Below are 24,997 nucleotides of genomic sequence, written 5' to 3' on the forward strand. Positions count from 1 at the left end.
ATTTGCTATATCAAACACAATTTTCTTTTGTCACTGTTTCGATAAAAAATCCGTTGTGTAAAGCCCCAGCTTGGTTTATTCAACCTTTTTTTTCTCCGTGTGTAGGCGTAGCTATTCTCGGAATATTTAGACAAGAACTCAAATTCTTGTTGATTCTAATTGTTGTAGCTAGGAAACTGGTATTTATACGAGAATGATGTTAAAGGGGAATGTCTGAAATTCGATTGATTGAACAAAATTTGAACTCTTTTCAAAGAATAATAAAATCATATTTAAAATTACATAATTTAAAACAATTTTATCTCATGAAAAGTATTGTTGATTTGATTAATGTAAATTGAAAATTAAATATGTTACAGCTAAAATAATATTTGGGCATTTTTTCAGCTTTAGGTGCAGTGATGCCACTTTTCCATGAAGTCAAATCCGCAGATTTGCTTTCAAGATACTCATACTATTACATACTCATTTTACTATTTTTTGTAGATATCCCGAGAAATAATGTGTTATCTGAAGATTTCTGGAGAAATAATGTAAAATTCGTAGATTTCCTGAGATTCATCCGTAGATCCTTAGAAAAGACAGGAATCCATAGGGTTGGCATCGCTGTTTAGGTGTGGTATGAAAAAAATCATTTTAGCAATTTTAACATTCTAACGTAAAAAGCAATAAATTTACTTGAACTGTCCTTCCTGCTAGAAGTAGCCGTTTTCGAGATATTTAGACATCGAGTGCCAAGATGTCAGATTTTTATTGAATAATGCCGATTCAACAAATCACAGGTAATGGTTCAGAATCTGTCAATTTCTATGGCTGCGTCCTGTTGTTTACACTCTTCTCTAACCACTTGTGCAGTTGTTTATTCGTTTTCATTAGTTTATTTCGAAATGCGTGGACTTTCAGCAGAACAACATCGAAAGATTGTGTACAAATGGTGCACAAAACGTGGACTGTTACTGAGAAAGATAGCAAAAATGGAAGGAGTAAGTGAAAAAGCCGTGCGAAATGCAATCAGGAAGTTCGGTGAGGATAACACCTTTGAGGATAAACCGAAAACGGGTCGAAAGTCCTGCTAACCCTCAGTTAGATAAACGTATACTGAAGGCGTTCGATCAAAAGAAGGAGCTTTCAGTTCGGGATGTGGCCAAAAAAGCGGGCACTTCGAAGTCAAATGTTCTTCGTGCTAAAGAACGTTTGAATCTTATAAGAATCAAAAACAACCAAAACGTAGTCCGCAACAAGAAGCATCGATCAGGCCGAGGGTTCGAAAGCTGTACAATACGATTCTTGCTGGGAATTTCAACTGAATAATCATGGACGACGAAACCTACGTGAAACTCGATTACAAATCCTTGCCGGGACCACAATATTATACGGTGCGAGAAGGGCAAGTGTTAAACCAGTCCGAGACATCGATTGAAGTCGAAAAATTTGGTAAGAAGGCTATGGTCAGGCAAGCAATATGTAGCTGCGGTAAGATTTCGAAACCCTTCATCACCACTGCTTCAACGAACAGCGAAATATACATCAAGGAATTTTTACAAAAACGACTTCTACCCATGATTAGAAGCCACAAGGATTTTGTAGTCTTCTGGTGAGACCTTGCTTCTTGCCACTTTCGTCCCAAAAGACATGAATCCACCAAATTGCCACAACTTCGACCAATTGAGTAATTTTGGGCATTAACGAAGGCACATCTTAGGAAACATGTCTCGGCAGCCAAAACCATTCAACAGTTCGAAAAAGATTGGAAAAAAGTGTCAAAACTTGTTGCCAAGATGTCTGTCCGGAATTTAATGAGGAAGTATATCGTAGTAGTAGTATATCGAAAAAAATTTGAATATCTAACACTTGTGAATTATTTACAGCGAAATCAAAGTGCGTCCATACTTTCTGGGACAGTCTTTATTCCCTTTCATGGGCAAGTTTACATATCTGCTATTTGACTAATCAATATTTTTCCAGTCAGTTTTTCGTTCAACTTAAATTATTGAATTGCTAAACTGTTTTCTTGACAGTGTGTAGAAAAAAGACTGGCTTGATTAGTTTAAATAAGGCACCGCGCCAAACCGAATAAACTTGAATAAAAACGAATGTTGATTAGAGCAAAAGCAATTTTTTTTATTTGTAAAGCGAGATACCTCATTTGCGTTTTGTTTCCCTTCGATGTTTCATATTGCAAAATCCTTTGAAGTTCTATCGATTAGATTTGTGTAGCTGTTTGACAATCGAAGAAGGGTCCGTCTAATCAGTTGGATGTTGTTTGTAAGAATATTTGTCTGCGAAGTCTGCGGATTGCGAGACTGTTTATTACGTATTTACTTTGAGGCAATCGGAATATTTAATTTTTTTTTTCATTTAAGTACAATAATTCCGATCTGATTGCTTCCTGGGAAAGTATTGAATTAAAACTCATGGAAACAAAAACGATTTACCGTAAAAAAAAAAAACAATCCACTGCAAAGTGGATGTATAACCTAGTTCCAATGAATTTCATGTAAAACTAAAAGCATTTGAAAACTTCTACTTCACTTTTCCACTCGTGAAGGGCACTGTCAGAGAACTTAAAATACATGTTCTTTTTTGACGTGTACGTGGTTATTAATAGTCATTAGTTTTTCAAAATTGTTTGGCTTAAATGAGCGAGAATAGCTGGTATCTATCAAATGAAAATTACCCCGCATCCACCGTCACCTTCCCATTTCTCACCGTGGAAATCCTTGTCAGATGACATCCACTGTGGAAGTGAAGTGGAGCGAAATTGGTTTCCAGGGAAGAGCATTTCTGTGTAGTTTTCTACTCTTCAACTGTTAAGTTCTCGCCAGTTTTCTCCCTTCCATTCAATTCTGGGGCTTCATGCACGTACATACCATGAATGAAGAAAGTTCCGACAGGGTACAACTGACTGTACAACGGTGTTCGTGTTTAATGGAGCCACCAGTACTCAATGAGACTACTAAGCCACGGGTGTAGTTACCGTGAAACACGCCAGCCGTGCTCCTGGAAGGGTGCGAAACACCCCGCCTGGTTGGGAAAATGGGGGACACAGTTGTGGCTTTCGAACGATTACGAAAAAAAGGGAAATGGCCTACCGAGGGCAGGTCGCACAAGGCACAGAAATATTGATTTTGTCGGCGCACCGTGCCTGCGGATTGTGCGGGGTACCGCATGATGGCCAGTGCCACTGGGGGTGACGTTTCTGCTAACACGATACCAACTAGCGAATAGACGAGGCTCTCTAGACTAACCGAGAGCCTCTGTAGATTCGTCGGTTGGCAGAGAGAGAGGGCAGAATGAATGGAAATATTATTACTTTGTGTGTTTCATATTTTTTCTCCGTGACTCTGGTGGGTACCTGGTTTTCCTACTTCGGTCAATGGTATGCTGAGTAACGTCAAAAGCTGAACTCGTTATGGACGCTCCTGTGTCCCGCACCCGGTGATAGTGGGATTCTGGGATTCTGGCTGATAGTGAAAATTTTGTTGTTAGGCGAGCAATGGAAAATCAGCATCCCTGGCAGCATAAGCTGCATTACTAGACCAGATGCTGGATGAAGGTGCCGGTAGCGACCAAGAGCGACTGCAGCGCGAAAGTGGTTTTGGAGAAATTATATTTCACCTTTACAACTCCTTTCGTAATCTGCATAGTTGGGTACTATTTTACGGAGATAGTATTTCCGCGCGATGCGATGTTGAAAAATTAAATTTCCTACTTCGTACACGCGAGACGGGATGGGAATTTGCTTTCTGTGCAAATTAACTGTAGATGGAACAACAGCTGATAATTAGCTGGTGGCAGGAGAATTAATTCATTGTCAGTTGGATGATGGGGATGATGGGAAACATTATAAACATTAGCTAATGGGTTAATCGTTTCGGGCTAAGTTGTCCTATTCAGATGTGACGTTGTTGTGTTTTTATTACAAGCTATTGCAGCTCCTATTGCATTCGAAACATTTTACGAGAGCATTTTAAATAGACAATAATAAAGATACATTAGAACTGAAACGCGTATTTAGCACTTTTTCAATCGGATTTTACAGCATTGATGAAAAAATTGAAATACGAAATTAACACTATAAAAACGTTGTAGTAACACTAAACATACAAACGCTTAATATATAGCTATTTGAATCATAACCGGTCAAATCAGCTGATATTCTTTCTATTGAGTCAATTTTCGACACAAATTCAGGTAGCTTCAATAAATTCAAGATCAACACACAAAACTATTAAGCGGGTGCGGTATTCGGTTTTCGATCCTAGAAGGAACGCAAAAATTTAATTTGGAACGCACTACGATTTCTCAATGAGGGCTTCACTGATTTTCAAGAATTTCGAATTAAATGAAATGGTTTATATTTCCTTCCGTGAATTTAACTGACTTCGGATACTCCGATTTTCGAAGTCCGGTATCGAGAATAGAGCTCAATCGTTTGCTCAAAGAAAGCCAAGTCAAATTTCATGAACAAAAATTTAAATTAAAAGACTTACAAAGATGGTAAATTTAACCCGATTAAGGTGGATTACATTGTGATGAGTTTTTAAAAAACAAAACAAATGACCAAAAACTCTAAAGTGGAATGCTGAACCAATTGTCACATGTTTTGATTCAAAGGGATTAATTTTATGGTTTCATACAATCTCTTTTTTCGATCCAACCTGCAGTTACGAAATTATAAGGTTCAAACTGTCATTTAAAACATCGGTCAATAGAATAATTTCATGAAATCTAAAAACATCGAAGAATATTTATGCAAAATATGCATATAAAACCTGTTTTAATCCACCTAGTGCTGTAATGATGCTTTTCTCATATTAATAATATTTTCAAAAATATCAACAGAAGATTTTGTGAAGATTTTTTTTTTTCAATCTTGAATAAAATAAGAAACTTTCTTTGGGTATAGCCTACAAGTTGAATCAGTTTTAAGCCAAATCTAGAAGAATTTTACCCTTCGTCGCTCTAAATGACGGTGTGAAATTCAATAGCAACCTACAGGACTACGAGATTGATTTTATGAGTGACATTATTTGACACATACTCACACATAGCCTCAGCTCAGCTCGATGATCTGTGTCGAATTATATAGAGCACTTAGCTTTTCGGGTCAATTTTCCAAGTAATTGTATAAAGTTTCTATATGAGAAAGGCAATAAGTGCACTTGTATTGAAAAGCATCGTTATCATGATCTTGTGATAACACTAACAAGTAGGTACAAACTGTGTTTGGCAGGATAATTTAAAAAAGTAGGTACAAATTGAAGGATTAGAAATTTACATATTTTTCACCTGAAAAATATAAGTTTAATATTTCACGCAGCCCACCTGGGTTCGATTCCCAACCCCGCACATAGGATCAGAAAGATTTTCTGGTCCGAAGAGGTGAATGACCTTAAGGTGTTAAAACCTCTATAATTGAAAAAAAAAAAAAAAAGATTAATATGGCAACCCTGCACGCTATACGAAATTGAACAAAACACGCTGTGAATGGAGCAAAACCGCACGTACCGTCGCGTACCAGTTTTGCATCGTCATTTTTTTTCGATTATAGAGGTTTTAACATTGTTGTCATTCACCTCTTCGGGCCAGAAAAGTTTTCTGACCTTATGCGCGGGGTTGGAAATCGAACCCAGGTTGGCAGCGTGAAAGGCATCGAATTACCCATCACACTAAAGAGTATATCGAAAATAAGCTAACCACAAATTTTTCTTTCAAATTATGATAAAAAACGATATTTTATTCAAACTAAAAATTGATCCTTTATTGTACGATGTTAAACTTGAGCATAATGAAGTTCCGGACAAGTATTGCATCGCATTTTTTGGACGCTTGAGCCCAAATTTTTTTGAACTCCTGCATGTTCCCAGCTGCCTTACCAGTCTTCTTGAAGGCCCTCTTCACGATTGCCCAGTAACGCTCGATGGGTCGAAGCTGAGGGCAATTTGGTGGATTGATATTTTTCTCAACGAAATTTATACCGTTTTCCGCAAGCCAATTGAGAGTGGTTTTATCATAAGGAGCCGACGCTAAATCCGGCCAAAACAGTGGAGGTGTACTATGCTTCTTATATAAAAGCAGTGATCTCTTCTGGAGACACTCGCATCGATAGATTTCTGCATTTATAGTTCCGGTAGTGTAAAAAATGGTTGATTTCAATCCACAGAAACATATTGCTTGTCATATCAGTACCTTTCGATCGAATTTGTCCACTTAAATCGACCTGTCCGCATCGCTCACAACCTCCCCAACGACGACAGTAAAGTATTGTGGACCTGGAAGGGTTTTTGTGTCCTCCTTTACATAAGTCTCGTCGTTCATCAAAACGCATGCATCCGGACACTTCAAAAGACGCGAATACAATTTCCGGGCCCTTGATGCTGCTTGCTTCTTCTGTTCTAAACTTTGTTTCGAGATTTTCTGCTTCTTGTAGGTCTTCAGGTGATTTCGCCTCTCGATACACTGGATCATTCCGACACTCGTTCCTGCTTTTTTACCAAATCACGTATTGACATTGATTTGTTCTTCATGATTAGAGATACCATTTTCTGGTCCAGTTTCGATTTGGAAGAATTGGGTTTACTGTCTCTTCCTGGTAGCTCATCCAAAGAATAGTGTTCCCCAAACTTATTAATGTTGGTTTTAACACTGGCATGATGAATTCCAAACCGCTTCGCCAATTTTCGCATACTAATACCCTTCTCACTTAGCCATGTGCCCAGCACCTTAATTTTCACTTCCTTTTCAATACGCGACATTTTTTTTTTTTTTTTTTTGTTTTCATTATAGAGGTTTTAACTTTAAGGGCATTCGCCTCTTCGGGCCAGAAAAACTTTCTGACCCTATGTGCGGGGTTGGGAATCGAACCCAGGTGGGCTGCGTGAAAGGCATCGACTTACCCATTACGCTACACCCGTCCCCATACGCGACATTTTGAAAATGCAGAATTTCAACCGCACAAACAAGTAAACAAACGAAAGCTGACAGCCAAACGCACAGCATGCTGCGATCTGAGCATAAAAAACCATCATAAATTCATGCGTACAACACAAATGTATGTGGATAGCTTATTTTCGATACACTCCTTATACCCGTTCCCCTGCATCGTCATTTTGAATTTGAATGTTTTGACACTCATCGCCCTATAATTTCGGATCAGGATGAAATCGCACGGTATATTTAAAAACAATGAGAGCTTTAATTTGAATCATTAATCGTGAAAAACGGCTTAACCGTTGCTGAGAAATCGACGGAAAGTCCGTTATTGAAGATTTTCTTCACTATTACTGGTGCTTTCGACTCCAACGTTTCTGTTTGTTTTTTTTTTATTTTTGGTGGTTGTTTAAAGTGAAAACTCCGATTTTTCACGAAAAAAATCGCCATTTTGTAGCTGTTTAACCTCCCCAAAGTAACAAACAACGAAAAGGAAAACGTTGGGGCCTAGTTTTTTTAATGTATAAAATGTGTGCAAAAATTGAAATAAATTGGTGCAGTAGTTTTTGAATGACGATGGACACAGACTTTCAAAACCTGCTTTCGAGAAAAATGCGTTTAAAGTTTTTTTTCTATAAAATTAATGGGAACAATTAATTACTCCAGTGAGCCCATAGGGTCTAAAATTTAAAAAAAATCATATTTTTTCTTTTATAATTTATTATAATAAAACATTTCAAGAAAGTTTTGTCAAGTTTTGAAATCAATCGAAGTAGAAATCTTGGGCCTGTGCGACGAGCTCTTACTTCTTCGTAAAATGAGTTAGCCATAGATAAAGGGCCATAGCTTCCAGAGTATCGTTCCAATAGGCTTGAAAATTTCACAGAATATTCTTGAAATATTTTACTATACAATGATTCGTCAAAATAAGAAAATTGTATACACCAATGTCTCTTTTTGCACGGTTTTTTTTCGCAAGGTTTTTCACACGGTTTTCGGAATTACGCGGTTTTCTTTTACACGGTTTTCGTAATTAACACGGTCTTAGAGAAGAACTTAGAAATTAATACACTTGTTTAACGTTTTACAAACGTTGCGATTTGCACAAGATTTTTTTTACACGGTTTTCGTTTTTTTACACGCAATTAACACGGCACGTAATCCCCGTGCAAAAAGATACTTTAGTGTATATTTTTATAACTTTTAAATAAATTCGAATTTTCTAAGTATTGGGGGTAAGTTATCAGTCAGAATCAACGTGTGGTTCAAAATTCCCTACTTTCCCCTATTCTTAAATACCGTATCTGATCATCTTGAGAACGGTTACTTTTAAAAATTTAATGAACTTACACCGTTTGATCAGCAGAATTAAATTCTAGTGTTTCATATAAGTCAGTCGATAAAACAAAACCGCTTACGGTCGGGACAGAAGAAACCAAGTACAGTATTGTATAGTGAACAATAGAACGATCTCGAAATGAGTTAACTAAACGAACAAAAGCTACCGCCGACACGAAAAAATACAAATATTGTTGATTTCAAGCAGTGCAAAATTCGACCTTCGATACGAGAACTTGAAGGTTTGCTTGAGGAGCAAATGCATCTTGACATTAAACGTGTGCATTTACTTCAATGCAATAAGACAAATAATGTTGTTTACATCCAGTTTTATAAAGAGTTGGATGCAATTCAATTCGCAAAAGACAATAACAATGTGCACTATGTGGAGCATGAAAATATCAAGTACAACATTCCAGTATATATGGAAGATAGTGCTATAGAAGTGCGTGTGCATGATCTTCCCTCAAGCGTCACCGATTCATATATTCGCAAAACTATGTTCCAATACGGAGAGATTCTCTCTATCGAAAAAGAAAAAGTGGAAGAACTTTTTCCCCGGTATTCTAAATGGCGCACGTTTATTACGCATACACTTGAAGAGGCCTATACCTTCTTATGTGATTTTCGGTTAGGATACAAGAATCCCGTGCAAATCACTTGTTACCTATGACAATCAGATGGCCACATGCCAATATTGCCAAAAAGCTGTTCACTACGGTAAGTCATGTGATAAACTGGACAAGGAGACAACCACACCAAGGGACAACGGTGCTTCCTTCACACCAACCCCAAGCAACCCCAGTACACCTGTGACAGCCGCCAACAACAATGAAGCATCCCCTTCAACGAATCCATCCAACGTATCCCCTATAGAACAAACTACACCAGCTGCAGTTAACAACTTACCCTCCAACCAACCAGCAATTGCAAGCAACATACAACAGGGTTTATCTACAGCAACTAGCAACGAAAAGAAGACGGAAATCGACAACAATACCATCGATGCGGCAATGGATGACGAGACGAACCACTAACGAAGTGCCTCTCAATCCTCCCAGGAGGAAAATGGAAGCTCCTCTCCTCTTAGAAAAAGGGTGACAACGAGATCCAACTCAAAAAAAAATATTTAAAAAAATCGGCTCAATCGGCCACGTAAAGCTTGTACGCAAATAGGCCTGAATAAAACTAACTTTTAAATAAAAAAATAGTAGCTCGTTCCTGATTTTATCATTTTTGCTGTTGCAACTTTTTGAAATTTATAATCATGCAACTTTCGAATTATATTTCAATTTGTTTTCTTTATTTTAGTTCCAAACAGTCTCGAGTACTACAAATGAGATGCTAGAAGGTTTTTGCCTTCTCATATAGATTAATATAGAGGTTTTTACCTTTATATATAATTACTGTGAAACCCGACTTTTGAACCGATGTCCGAAGAGCCGAATGTCATATACCATTCGACTCAGCCCGACGAACTAAGCAAATGTCTATGAGAAAATGCGTACTCAGTGTTCTCGAAAATTTCTTAAGCGATTCTTACAAAATAAGTCCCCGAAAAGTTTATGCAGATCCGACTTTTGGGTCCGGCATTACAGCGCGATAAGTGAAAAAAATTTCGATATCATGAGGATCTTTTCAAAAATGAAGGCGAAACGAGGTGCAAATTTTTATGAAATTTTCTGGTAAATTCATCTTGTTGGCAGACTCACTTCGATTTCTCAGCAACGATTAAACCGATTTTCACAAATCATGATTCAAATTACAGCTTCCAGTGTCTTAATAGATACTGTGCCGTTTCATTCAGATCCGGTTTCCTGTTCTGATATTATAGGGCAATGAGTATCAAAACTTTCAAACTGTCATACAAAATGATGCAAAATCGGTACGCATCGGCACAGAAGAAGAAAACGCCACCGCCTAGCACACAGCGGCTTTGTTCTTTTTTGTATGGCGTGCAGAATCATCTAAAGATGTTTTTGAAAAAATAAGTAAAATCAGAAAGGTATTTTGATTTCAAATAAACAGAACTTCCGGATTCGTGCAAGCATTGGAACATCTAGTTTTATAGGGGAAGATGGGGTAAAACGTACCCCCGAGGTATAATGCACCTTTTGATTTTCTCCCAAGTTACTAATTTTTTTCACGGAAGTCGTCAAATTTGTCGTTTCATATTTTTGGGTTCAAAACGACCCGAATTGTGTGAGGCAAAATGCTCAAGAATCCGCTTACAAAAATTATCCATAAGTTATCAATTTAATGAATAATAGTGAACAATCTTAAACCTGGCAAATATTTCGTCAACGAAAAGTCTAAAGTTTTTTTGAAATAAGAAGAAGAAGCTTTATGAGGATGCATATTGCCCCGTGGTTGTCACGAGCTTTAATCCGTTGTTTTTTTTTATTTTTACCCGTTGTTTAAGATCATCCTGCCTCTATGTTCAGATAATCGTCACTTCGCGTAATTTAAAATGTATATTTTTCATGTTTTTCACGATCGGGCGTCATGTCCGCATATATTTCAATAGACAATTTTTAAAGGTTTTGGAAAAAAAGATATTTCATGTATTTTTCAATGCATTCAGTATTTGTACGTAATTTTGAGAAATAATGATAACGGAAGATAGTCATGCATGAAACTCTTCCGTGTTATTCTCTATAGTTAAGATATAGTTACATTTCCTTGGGGGGTGCGTTTTACCCCATCTACCCCTATGTGTTTCTGTTTATCGGTTTATCTCCGAAATTATTCTGTGTGCTTAGGTGTATTAGAAAGAGTTATGAAATATACAGCAGTTCCATGAGAAAAAGTTGTACGACTTGTGAGAAATTTGTATTGTTTTGAAGAATCGTTCTCCGTCGAAAAATGTTAGACACGTATTTCTTCATTTTGCCATTAGAGTGATCATTTCCATGTTAGGGTGGATAAAAAATTGGTGGATTTTTTCGAATTTTCGGAAAACGGGACTTTTTAAAAATTCATTATTCGGTAATTACTTACTCGAATATACGGAAACATTAAGTGAATCCTAGCTCAACGCGAGATTACCAACGGAAATAAAAAAATGTATAGAATAATTTTAATATAAAAGACGTAAATTCAAGCATGCCGTCATTTCTTCGGTGATGACACAATATTACATATATTCACATGTAAAAATAGTTTTTGTGTCTGTTTCGATATAAACTTCAGCTAAATTAACTGTGAAGTTGAATGCTTTGAATTATAAATTTAAGTGAATCACGACGCTCTTTTCATGTGCATTATCTTTTCTAAGTTTGCAGTTATCTATCTTAATATATCTTTATTTCTCTTCAGACAGACACGAACATAATCTGAGCACGTGTTTCGCACAGAAGTCGGAGCGATATAACTTGTGATCAAAAATGTGATTGATTTTAGCAAATGCTTCCTTCAGATCCATGTGAACAACATTCATACCCATTATTTAGCCAACTTGCTGGCAATACACTAAGATGTGAATGTTAACCAATTTGCGGTAATTGATTATCCTGGTGTAAATAACATACGTTCAACAAATAAGGCATAATTCCTCACTCGATTCAAAATGACACAGCACACAATAATCTCAAAAGGTTTCGATAGAGTAGCGAGACTGATAATCCCACGACAATTTGCAATGTTTCATCGATCGCCATCCTTTCGTAGGGTACAAACATAGAATTTGGCTCGTACAAACGATCGACTGAAAATAGTATTCAGGAGCTCTGCCAATGTTGCAATACACCGATGTAAAACAACAACGGCAGAATCATCAGAGCCGGCAGGTCTGTATTTGGCAGCACGATAAAAGTATATAAACTAATTATGTCAAATGGAACATCAGTAACAGCGTCTGCTGTTTTTTCAATTGGCGTTAGAGCGCGACGAAAAAAAAACATCAGCGCCTATTAATAGTACAGGTATTTTTAGGTTTTGTTTCATTTTAAGGAAGCAAAAATGATGGTGTTCTTCATGTGATAGTTCTCGGTAAACCTATAGCTGTAAGGTTTCTGAAATATAAAATTTGAAACAGTGTCGGTAGTTCCAAGTATAAAGTGCTTATCTCACAAGTTAGATGTTGTATGTTCAAGCCTTAGTGTCAGTAGGATCGTAGTAGTAGAAATTGTGTTTGTCCACGCACGAATCGGCTTTAACCTCGGTTATAACAACAGATCAAGTGCCACATCAGAATGTAGTACACATAATTTGCTTTGATCTTAATATACTCGAAAAAATACGTTAACTGAAATAACAAAAAATAATAATCCTACCTTCAATACAACTGAAACGAATTCATCAATGTTGCTTTCAGTAACGGGACTCTATGAAGTTTTACAAACAATTGGTTATCTTTGAGACTTTCACAATAGATTTCGACGATAGACGTCGACTGTACACACGCGATCAAACCACTGTTGTATCGTCCAAAAGTATCTCAAAAAGCCCGAATGATTGCAATTATATTCATAGCGTTAGGTGTTGCTTGTAAACACGTAACGCAAAAGCTATGGTTTTACCAGCCTACGATTCTAATGAAAGCATTTAAAATTATCTCAGTATGAAGGAGTTTCTCCAATTAAAACTTGAAATTAATCGGATTAATTCATGTCAATCAAAAACTATTTTGAAATCCATCCAATTCCGAGATTTATCTGAATTTACATTTGAAACAGAAACGCACGTCACGTGCTCTGACGCGTCTCATGGAAAACCTGTAGGATTAGCAAGATTCTCACTTATAATTATAAATTTGATTCATTTGATTGTGTCGCATTTGCTTTGAAGGTCCAATCAAAGAGCTGCATTCTACAATTTTGGCTTTGCTTAGCATTTTCCCTCCTTTGTTTCGCATGCCATACAAGATGCACTTTCAACGGTCCGAGAAATTTTTTTCATGCATCGAACTATAACTTAACAACATTTTTGAGAGCTCAAAGCAAAAAAATCAATTGAAATGTTAAATCGTCTTGGCTGTATGACAATACACGCCGATTGGTCGGCGACAGTGCGGTATGGTGTGCTATAAGTAATTGGAATCTGGATCAGCTATGAACGACAGGTATCGGCTCGAAAACATGATTAATTTACCTTACAATACGACAACTCACCGTTCGATACTGCGAGATCGTTAAAGTCTACACTAACTTAGCGACACGACAACTTACCAGTGCAATATTGAAACAGTATCGCACACACCCCACTCTACAGACCTGGACCCATCCGACTGTAAAAAAATGTAAAACTTTCTTTCCTTTAAAAAACGCACTCTCTTCCCATGATGGTTTATGAGAAATTCACATTTTTCGCATAATACAAAACATCATTCGAACAATTTGTATTTTTTTCTTGGAAAGATACACGCGTTTCAGAAAAAGAAAAAAGAAAAGTACGTGCAAAACTCGAAAACAATTGGTGAAGTAAGTTTTGAATGACGATGGACACGGACTTTAAAATGTACTTTCGAGACAAACGCGTTCAAAGTTCAGTGTCTCCATAAAATCGAAGGAAATAATTAATTTTTCTAGGCGCCGGGTAGAGACTCATACTTTGGCATGTGAGCTGAGTGTCGATTAAAAAACGCAAAACTAGCCGCGTAACCTTTCTCTGTCATAATTTTGAACGATAATAACTCAGTCATTTGTTGATGGATCGATATAATTTAACAACCAATCGATTCGGAAACATTTAACTTAAACGTGTATGGCATCGTCGTTTCAGTATTTCAATTTCAGTAACACCATTGGAAAATTGGTTTGCACCGACCTATTTTTTCACTAGCCAATCACCGCATGCCATCGTGATGTCATCCGTTTGATATCTCTCGCACGGCCGACAATTTTGATCGTTGCATCACTTCTCGATTTTCGTTCAGTAGCAGTTCTGCTTCGAAAGGTATAGGGAGAATTTACGTCAAAAACCTTCGTTCTCATCTGCATCGTATGAAATTTCGCACAAATCAGAATCTATAAATATATGCCATTTTACAATTTTAACTTTACTCTGTCAACGAAGCTGGTAGCTTGTCTAGTGAGTGGATGACAAAACTGAGGTACATCCACTCGCTTGCTGGATAAACGATGCTGTGCTGTGTGTGGCTGCCATTTTCCGTTTTATCTGATTACCGTGTTCACTTGAGTATATTGAATAAGCTGTTGATTCGGCGGTAACTAGCAGGAATATATAGAACTATCGGTGATAAATTTTTCGAACCTAATTTGAAGCGCTTGTATCTCGGTGATTTGTTGATGGAGTTGCCACATTTAACTTGATTCGATAGTATCACTTAAATATTGTAAGCTTAAAAATGGCGAGCTTAAAAATTACGAGCGAAACGGTGGCTTGCAAATGGATCCAGGTCAAAGTTGTGGTTTAAAGATAATCATAGATACTTCTTTTTCATTGATTGTGATTAAACACAACGTTCTTAATCTTTCAGCGTAAATTCTTAGCTACTATTATCGAACAGAACGATAATCACGTAACCTGATTGAATGGTTAGAAATTGATATAGTCTTGCATAATATTGGAATTAAAAATGGTTGAAAATTCGTCTCCCCATCCGCTCGGCGAGTAGTTCGCTGGTCGGTGTGCAATGGGGCGCTGTATGCGGGTTTACCAAATATGTGTTTGTGTGGGTATTCACTGCACTGCAATTCACTGCACTGCAATTCACTATTTTGTTTCACCAGTGAACGAGTGAGTTTGCGAAAAAACGCTGTACGCGCTGAGAAAAATATTGTAAATGATTTATTTTATTGAAATATGAATGAACTTGAAAATTTGGTTTAATATAGCAAATATAGTTGCTTAAAACAACAAAACTAGATATTTTATTCTTCTAGGTGGATTAGCTTACTTTTACTGTGCGTTCCTTACAATTTCTTGACAAACAATTTCATAGTAAATTAAACTTGCAAAATCAGTACAAAATAAACTAAATTTAGATGAAGGTGATATTTGTAGTGTGTTGAATTTATAAACTTGGTAACAGTTCGGCTGAAAAGTTCGTATCGTTTAATAGAAACACACATTTTTTTTTGCCAAAATTCATTTTTATTATTCAACATAATTGCCATCAGAGGCGATACAGCGATTATTGCGATTTTCTAACTTTTCGATACCATTTTTGTAGTATGATTTGTCCTTTGCCTCAAAATAGGCCTCAGTTTCAGCGATTACCTCTTCATTGCTTCTAAATTTCTTACCAGCGAGCATTCTCTTGAGGTCTGAGAACAGGAAAAAGTCACTGGGGGCCAAATCTGGAGAATACGGTGGATGTGGGAGCAATTCGAAGCCCAATTCGTTCAATTTCAGCATGATTTTTCGTTGTTGTTTCTGATCGATTGTGAGCCTACGCGGCACCCATTTTGCACAAAGCTTTCTGATATCCAAATATTCGTGAATAATATGTCCAACACGTTCCTTTGATATCTTTAGGGTGTCAGCTATCTCGATCAACTTCACTTTACGGTAATTAAAAATCATTTTGTGGATTTTTTTCACGTTTTCATCGGTAACAGCCTCTTTTGGACGTCCACTGCGTTCATCGTCTTCGGTGCTCATATGACCAGTACGAAATTTTGCAAACCACTTACGAATTGTTGCTTCACCCGGTGCAGAGTCAGGATAACACTCATCAAGCCATTTTTTGGTATCGGCGGCACTTTTTTTCATCAAAAAGTAGTGTTTCATCAACACACGAAATTCCTTTTTTTCTATTTTTTTCACAATAACAAAAGTAGCTTCACTCAAAATGCAATATCTCACAAACTAATAATCAGACAGCTGTCAAATTTATACACGTATCTTTTGAAGGTTGGTACTAACTGAAAATGGTATGGATTTAATTCTAGTGGCGCCCTCTCATAGAAACGATACGAACTTTTCAGCCGATCTGTTAGTTGAAATAAATGAAAAGATGTTAACTTAAAATTATTGATATTTCAGCTTACGCCTTTGTTTGGTCAAATCATAAATTTTGTTTTGTTTTAGAAGTAAAATGATTTCTTTCAAAATAAGTTGAAGCGTTGTTTTTGGTACATGTTTCTTCAATTTATATATTTGAAAGTAGTTCCAAATACTCACATTAACAATATTCCAAATATTTGCATACCACAATCAAGCCCTGGTATATATTTTTTTTTATAGTGAAATTTTTATTCTGGCCTTTTTGCGTAAAAGCTTTACGTGGCCGATTGCCTTACATTTTTGTTACTTAACATCGATTTGTTTTAGTCTTTGTTAAGACATAGAGCCGTCTTGAGCTAGTTTTAATATGATCAGTATCTAACGGGGAAACAGATTGGAAAACCGACAGCGAAAATGTTACCGCAGAGACGGGACTCGAACCCGTAGCTAACTCCTAACCGGGGAAATTGTTTTACCAATTAAACTACCCTGCATATGAAAACACATGAAGAGAAAGTCCAATTGATTAGACGAAAACTAAGCATGCTTCGCTGTACTTAGCCACCACTTACTTACTTAACATTTTTTTTGCTATTGGATCTCGTTGTCACCCTTTTTCTAGGGGGAGATGAGATTCCATTTCCATCCAACGAGGATCGGGGGTCACTTCGTCTACGGCTTATCTCATCATCCATTGCTTCATCGTCGGTGTTGTGTGTGATTTCCGTTTTCTTTTCGTTTTCCTTGTTGATCGTAGTCTTCGGCTCGTTGAGAGTTGCTGTAGATGCGCCTTGTTGTACATTGGTTGCAGTTGCTGGTTGGTTGGAGGGTAAGATGTTAACTTCAGCTGGTGTACTTTGTTCTATAGAGGATACTGATGGTTTCGTTGAAGGGGATGCTTCATTGTTGTTGGTGGCTGTCACAGGTGTACTGGGGTTGCTTGGGGTTGGTGTGAAGAAAGCACCGTTGTCCTTTGGTGTGGTTGTCTCCTTGTTCAGTTTATCACATGGCTTACCGTAGTGAACAGCTTTTTGGCAATATTGACATGTGGCCATCTGATTGTTATAGGTAACAAGTGATTTTCATGGAATTTTTGTATCCTGACCGAATGTCACATAAGAATGTATAGGCCTCTTCAAGCGCATGCGTAACAAACGTACGCCATTTAGAATACCGGGGAAAAAGTTCTTCCACTTTTCTTTTTCGATAGAGAGAATCTCTGCGTATTGGGACATAGTTTTGTGAATATAAGAATCGGTGACGCTTGAGGGAAGATCATGCACACGCACTTCTATAGCACTATCTTCCATATATACTGGAATGTTGTACTTAATGTTCTCGTGCTCCACATAATGCACATTAGTTTGCGAATTGAATTGCATCCAATTCTTCATAAAACTGGATGTAAACAACATTATTTGTCTTATTGCATTGAAGTAAATGCACACGTTTAATGTCAAGATGCATTTGCTCCTCAAGCAAACCTTCAAGTTCTCGTATCGAAGGTCGAATTTTGCACTGCCTGAAGTCAACAAAAATTGTATTCTTTCGTGTCGGCGGTAGCTTTTGATCGTTTGGTTCACTCATTTCGAGATCGTTCTATTGTTCACTACACAATACTGTACTTGGTTTCTTCCGTCCCGAACGTAAGCGGTTTTGTTATATCGACTGACTTGGATGAGCTGTGAAAGCGAACTGAAGCCCTGGCATATTACTTTTTTCTGTATTCAATGATTTGGGGTCTTTTCAATTCGGTCAAGACGGAAATAACCTGCAAAGTCTTGTGATCTTACATCTGTTAAGATGCACATAAATGGAGCATCGTATTTCACACAGATTTATATTTAAGAACATGAAAATTGCAGCAGTTTGAAATCGAGTGAAATAAAAAAACAGAAGACCGATAGCAAACGTGCGACTTGAAGAACCGGGAAACATTAGATCACAAAGCACGTCAGTTAATCGACTGAACCACAAAAGCCCATATCTGCTTGATGAATAATTGATCCATATAAATCCATACAGCGACATTTGGTAACCAACTGCAAATTAGACTGGGAGCTTGTAAAATTCTGTAAATTTGTGCCATTTGATTTTTAAAAGCTAATTTGTCTTCGAAAAGCTAATTTGTCTTCGAAGATGTTTTACAAGATTATATAACGCTTCTATTGTGTAAGTGGCACTTTAATTTTTGTTAAGGGGGTAGTACCAATTTCGAATAAAAATATTTGTTTTCAACAAAAAGATTTTTTCTATCTCGTTTTGAAGAAAAAAATATTGGAAGTATTTTTGATGAAGATATAAAATATGTAAGAAAATATTACTTTGAGATATATTCGCTTTATTGTAAAAACAATTGTTTTGGATTTGTCTACGTAGAATCTACCTCTATTACCTAAGTATCTACTACTCAGGTAATAGAGGTAGATTCTAAGTTTTAAATTGCATTTAAATGAGTAACTTTGCCCAATACTTTTCACAACCTAATCAATCAATTAGGTAATCAATGTTATCCTATAAATCATTACAATACATTGCATTGCATTTGATGAATCAGTATCAGTCACGCTATCGTCCGAGTTTTCTGTGTCGCTAATTTCTTGTTGTAAGTTCTAGCATATCAATTGCATCCAGTCACAATTCCTTTCCAGCTTTCAAATTAATATAGTGTATAATAAGATAATAATGTATATAGATTATTACTATACATGCTATGCATGTATGCAAATATATGAAAGATATTTCTATCCGATTTCCGAGGAGGAGTGAAACCAGCGACTACCAGTATGGACGAGCATGAACACGCATAAACAAGCTCATGCAAATTGTTGCGATTTTTATTTTGTTTACTTTCTGACAATTAACAATATTAGAAAAAATCTAAGTGGATGCTTTTCTAAGTTAGGTTTAATTATTGAAATTCCGAAAAATTATCAAAGGTTCAACACATATTTAAAAAATGGAAATGTTTTCTAATCAAAATATGATTAAAAGTACAATGAGATTCCATGTTTAAACGTGTAAATAAATTGAGTTATCGCGAGCCAACACGATTTTTAAGACGAGATGTTAATCGTGAGAGGCTGACTGCAAAAGTGAATTAAAGAAATAGAAGACGCGTGACTCCATCTATTATTAACCATTCATGGTTTCAGCATGGCCATAGTGAAAATGAGTCACACGAATAGTACTGAAGATATTCTCATTGGAAAATAAATTGAATTAAGAATATATTTTCCTATAAGTATTGTAAAAGTTTGCTGCATTTAGTTGCATATTTCGCTTCGGCACAAGGTTCCCTAGGTAAGAAAAGGTAAAATGATGAATAACTTTTCCAGAAAAGTATTAATCTATGCATTACCTTCTATAAAATTATTAAATTTTATATATTCTTCAATGATTCAAAACAAAGTATGAATAAAAAAATAACTAGTTCTAAGGGGGTTGCCATAATTCAACAACTAAAACGAACTTTGAAAAGGCCTAAAAAATGTTCCATCGAGTTCCACTTAGATTTTTTTTATAATACTCTTTTCCTATACCTCCAACAAAAATATGGAATTTTTCATTTTCTACAGTTATTTCAAACAAAGTATGCATAACAAAATAACTCGAATAAAAAATTGATTTTAAGAGGGTTGCCATAAAAAAGCTATTTATATCCGAAACGGTGTGACCTAGACCTTTGGTATGTTTGACAAAGTAAATTATTTTCAATAGTTCTAAAACTTTACAAAAAAAAAATTCTATCTCTTCAGAAAAAAAGTCATGATTATATTTTTTGTCAAAGTAGGTCATGAACAAGTAGAAAATGAATCAAATTACACGGTATATATTTGCAAATGATTTCCTAAATGCATTATATGCATTAAAAGCACTTTCTCTTTCGATTATTATGGTACTCTTAACAATTTATCTTTCTAACTATTTTTAGAGAATAATAACTAAAATTATCATATTTTAATTTGCATTGCAACTATCGACAAATACAGTAAGTAATAAAGGGAAAGTAAACAAAGAGGAACTGTCAGTTGGGCACTTGGGACCAAATCTAACGTTCATCGAGAAATAAATCCATCTTCAAATCATCTAGTTAGAAGAGAGGCTGACATTCAACATTCAACAAATAGTTGGATTGAACATTTTTCGACAACAAACGTCAGTCAGTACCTTTCTATAGAGAAATGTAAAAAACGAATAATCCAGAAACATGCCGTTCTTTTTTTTCGTTAAATTTTACTCATGCTAACCTTTTCTCTACGCACAATTTTCTCGTAAATGGCTGAGCCCATTTTAACAAACTTAGACTAGTTAGAATGCAACTTCTCGACAGTGAATCAAATTCGAATATCAATTGGTTGTCATTTCCGGTTCCAGCGATATAACGGTATAACTGACGTAACAGACAAAATGCAATTTTTTCCCTTTGCCTAATTTTTTCGAACACGGCTGATTTGATTTTAACATTTCTTGACTCGTTTTGAAACTGGTATTGGATCATTGATCAGATTTGAAGATTGAAGCTACTTTCAGTTCCGGAGATGTAATGGTATAAGTGACGTAACCGACAAATTGTGTTTTGCCATTCTCATATAGAAAGGTTATGCAATCACTGTGAAAACCGACCGAGGCCCGGAGGGCCGAGTGTCATATACCATTCGACTCAGTTCGTCGAGTACGCTAAATGTCTCTCTATGTGTGTGTGTGTGTATGGAACATTTTTTGCACTTTTCTCGGAGATGGCTGAATCGATTTTCACAAACTTAGATTCAAATGAATGGTCTTGGGGTCCCATACAAAATTCCTGAATATTATTTGGATCCGATTTCCGGTTCCGGAATTATGGGGTAAAGTTTGTTAAAAATTTTTTACCATCACTGAAAGGGGCGAAAAACCATAAAAAGTTTTCTAAATCGACCTCAAATCTTCTCCAATTGATAGTTTTTATCAGTAGACGGTCAAACAGACTGATTTCGATTATTCTTTTAAGAATCAAAGAAAATTATTTTGAAGAATACCATAGCATTATATATGATAGTATGATTGATATGAGAAAGGCATCATTACACCACTAGGTGGATTTAAACAGGTTTTTTTTATCTGCACATATTTTCAGAAAGTAAATTTAGAATTCAAATTCAATTGTATTACTGCTGATACTTTTGGTTTCAGAATGTGTTTTTTTGTTAAATCACCGAATCAAACTGAATGAATTTCTGTCTGTCCAAATTCGTGTCAGAAATTATCGTGAAGAAAACAATATGTTTTTAATGACATTGCTTAAGGACAAGTGAAAGACACACCAATAAGTGATTAAGGAAGGATTTTTCGTATTTTTTGACTAGTTGAACTGTAAAAACTATCGACAACGGCCCATTAGAGTCAATCCATTGATTCTGAAAAGAGCTGATTAAAAACATTTCTCCGTTGCTAAATATTACCACTGATTTGATGCGAAGGGTGCACGAAACAGATTAGCCCTTAGGCCGCAATCACCGGTGTGTAGATTTGAGCGCGTTTTTCCACGGTGCAAAGGACCAGTTGAATAATGCTGGATGTAGTTCTCACTCGTTTGGCATGTATGGTGGTTTTATGTATTGCTGATGATATTTGCGGTGACATAGAGGAATAATGTTTTTGTAACTTTCAGTTCAACTCAAAATATTCACGATCAAAAACTCTCCCTCGTAATAAATTTTAAATACGCGCCCCATCCTCAAGTGAGACGGATGCACGTCAATAAAATTCTTTTCGTCTGAATCCTGTTGAATCCACTCAGTCCGTAATGAACAACGAAACATTATATTGCCCACAGGTTCTCAACTACCGACATGTGAAATAATTCCATTCCAATCTAGTACATCACCGCCCATTGTCAACCGCAAACTAATAGCCAATTAATATAATGAGTGTTTCTCTGACTTAGCACTTTCTAGCTGGTTTCTGTTTCAGGATAGAAGGTAATTAAAGTTTACGATCTCGGAGCCATTCGCAAACCACTGACACTTTCATTCGGTGGCTTTCTTCCTTGTTCATTCGTGTAACCAAGAGCACCTCAGTATTCCTCAAACAACCATTCTTCCAGCAGCGTCGTCGGATTTCAATTTGTTACAACCCGAATAACTTGTTGATAAGGCAGAATCGTTCCTGTTCTCCGTTAATGTCTCTCAAGTGGAAACGAAAAAAAATAATACAGAGAAAAAGCCTTTTGCAGTTCTATCATTGCCGACTACTACGGCAGGCAACAGCCAAGTTCAACACCATCGAAACAAGGAGGGAGGCGTACAATGGAGGATCCGGTAAAATCAATACTCACACACCCTTGAGGATTCCGGAGGCTCTGTTTATTTTAGCAGTCGGTTTGTTAGCACGGGAGGCTCATTGCTCCGGTTGGTTGGTACACGGGAAAATACACCGAAATGCCTCATGGGATACAGCAATCGTTCAACGACCTGATGCTCCATGATACGATAGGTACGATCAACAATCAACCGGTTAGTGCTGTTAAAAAGTGCACTCAAAATCAATTTTCTACACCCTTTCGTAGGGTAACGTTGAATTCGACCAATCCAGCCATCCATCAACTCAACGAACAACCAGCCAACAAGTTTGTGATTTCCTTCAACGGAGTTCCGCTGGGAGTTCGACATTGAGGAAGGTCTTTCGCCTTCTAATTTGTAGCTACATTTTCGTTATAATTAAATAATGAATTATAAAGGCCAACGGCGGGAGACAAACCTTTCTCACTTTAGTTCCAACTATGACCGGTGGGTGGTAGTTTCCTTCGACACAAATGACAGCCTTCTGCCACGAATATTGATTTATTGTGCCAAGCTGAAGAGTTGGCTCGAGTTTCCGGTCATTTTCTAACCGCTCGTTTGTTGATTGCGAACTAATACAATTCCTCCGTCGGATTCAAATTGCATATTCTTCAGCACAGTTTTACTTTTTTTCTGGTTTCAATAATCACTTTAACTGTACTCAACAGATTCTGTTCTGCGGATGAACTACAAAACCGAACCGACGTCAATCACATTTCAATTTAAAACCAGGCAGAGCCGTCAATCTACGAGAAAATACACTGTTTCGCTAGATCCACACAACCGGCTGAAGACCATATTCTAAACCCTAGAACAACGGAATAGAAATCCTTATTTCTTCAAATGCTTATCGTGCCATAAATTTTCCGCCGACTGTGGGTCACAATCACAATCGCTTAACACTTAACATTCACATCACCTTCCGTGAAATTCTACGCACTATTCCACCACTAGTTAGAATGTGTTTGAACGAAAAAGTGTTCTTTTCTAGCCCCTCCCTCACTGAAAACACTCGTACATTCTCTTTAAGATCTGTACATTGCTCAGAATTCTCCCGCGAACCGTCATCAGTCACTATCACATTACGTTAGTTCGTCCTGCCAGCGAGACTGTCGGTCACGTGTGGGTCTGAATCTACGCACACTGAATGGTTGCCGCCAGTTCGATGAAGTGTTCCCCCGACACAAAAGCGACGACACCACACTAGTGCCCTCCTCTGTCCGAGGGTAAGTTCTATTGTTGGTACTGATTTCGAATACACTTCACTCCACTCGACGACGTCCGCAAGCGTACAAAGCGAACAACGACTCGAACACTACTGGACGGAAGACTTTCGTTGCCGCTCTGCTGAAGGGCCTGAACTGCAGCCTGAGAGCGTGATGAAAATCGATCAAATCCTCTCTCGCAGAACGTATTTCGAATGAATCCACTGCGGTGACGTGAACTAGAGATGCTTGTGACGGCACACACGTTCACGAAATGAACTCACGACGAGAATCGTAAACGAAACGGAACGAAAACTGAAAACTGAAAACTGAAAACTGAAAACTGAAAACTGAAAACTGAAAACTGAAAACTGAAAACTGAAAACTGAAAACTGAAAACTGAAAACTGAAAACTGAAAACTGAAAACTGAAAACTGAAAACTGAAAACTGAAAACTGAAAACTGAAAACTGAAAACTGAAAACTGAAAACTGAAAACTGAAAACTGAAAACTGAAAACTGAAAACTGAAAACTGAAAACTGAAAACTGAAAACTGAAAACTGAAAACTGAAAACTGAAAACTGAAAACTGAAAACTGAAAACTGAAAACTGAAAACTGAAAACTGAAAACTGAAAACTGAAAACTGAAAACTGAAAACTGAAAACTGAAAACTGAAAACTGAAAACTGAAAACTGAAAACTGAAAACTGAAAACTGAAAACTGAAAACTGAAAACTGAAAACTGAAAACTGAAAACTGAAAACTGAAAACTGAAAACTGAAAACTGAAAACTGAAAACTGAAAACTGAAAACTGAAAACTGAAAACTGAAAACTGAAAACTGAAAACTGAAAACTGAAAACTGAAAACTGAAAACTGAAAACTGAAAACTGAAAACTGAAAACTGAAAACTGAAAACTGAAAACTGAAAACTGAAAACTGAAAACTGAAAACTGAAAACTGAAAACTGAAAACTGAAAACTGAAAACTGAAAACTGAAAACTAACTATCCGACAGCAAACCCTTTGTTTTATGCGGTCGAGTAGCTAGTTTTAGTTATTTTTTCGATTATGGAAGCCAACTTTTGACGAAAATTCGATAGGTTTTTTGGATTCGCTCATAGTGACCTTCCTTTCACAAGTAACCGTTCCCGAGATATGAAAATCAAAGTACTATAATTTTTGTAGAATTGCATAATTATAGTAAACGAGTATAGTAAACGATCGAAAATTGAACATGGTTGTTATTTACCATACTGAAGACTTCCTCAAACCTTAATCCAATTCGAAGA

The 24,997-nt window shown here is 36.7% G+C and overlaps 1 protein-coding gene across 2 annotated transcripts in view; it reads right to left on the reverse strand.

Moving 5' to 3' along the window:
- The window catches only part of LOC131431423 (potassium voltage-gated channel protein Shaw-like), a 254,602-nt gene extending 230,797 nt beyond the window's left edge, over nucleotides 1–23,805 (reverse strand). For both annotated transcript variants that reach the window (XR_009229674.1, XM_058597123.1), the window contains exon 1: nucleotides 22,921–23,805. The gene's annotated coding sequence lies outside the window, so the exon portion shown is untranslated. The remainder of the gene's footprint in view (nucleotides 1–22,920) is intronic.
- Between the last annotated feature and the right edge of the window lie 1,192 nt (nucleotides 23,806–24,997).

The sequence above is a fragment of the Malaya genurostris genome, chromosome 2 (genome assembly GCF_030247185.1).
Source record: "Malaya genurostris strain Urasoe2022 chromosome 2, Malgen_1.1, whole genome shotgun sequence".
Lineage (NCBI taxonomy): Eukaryota > Metazoa > Arthropoda > Insecta > Diptera > Culicidae > Malaya > Malaya genurostris.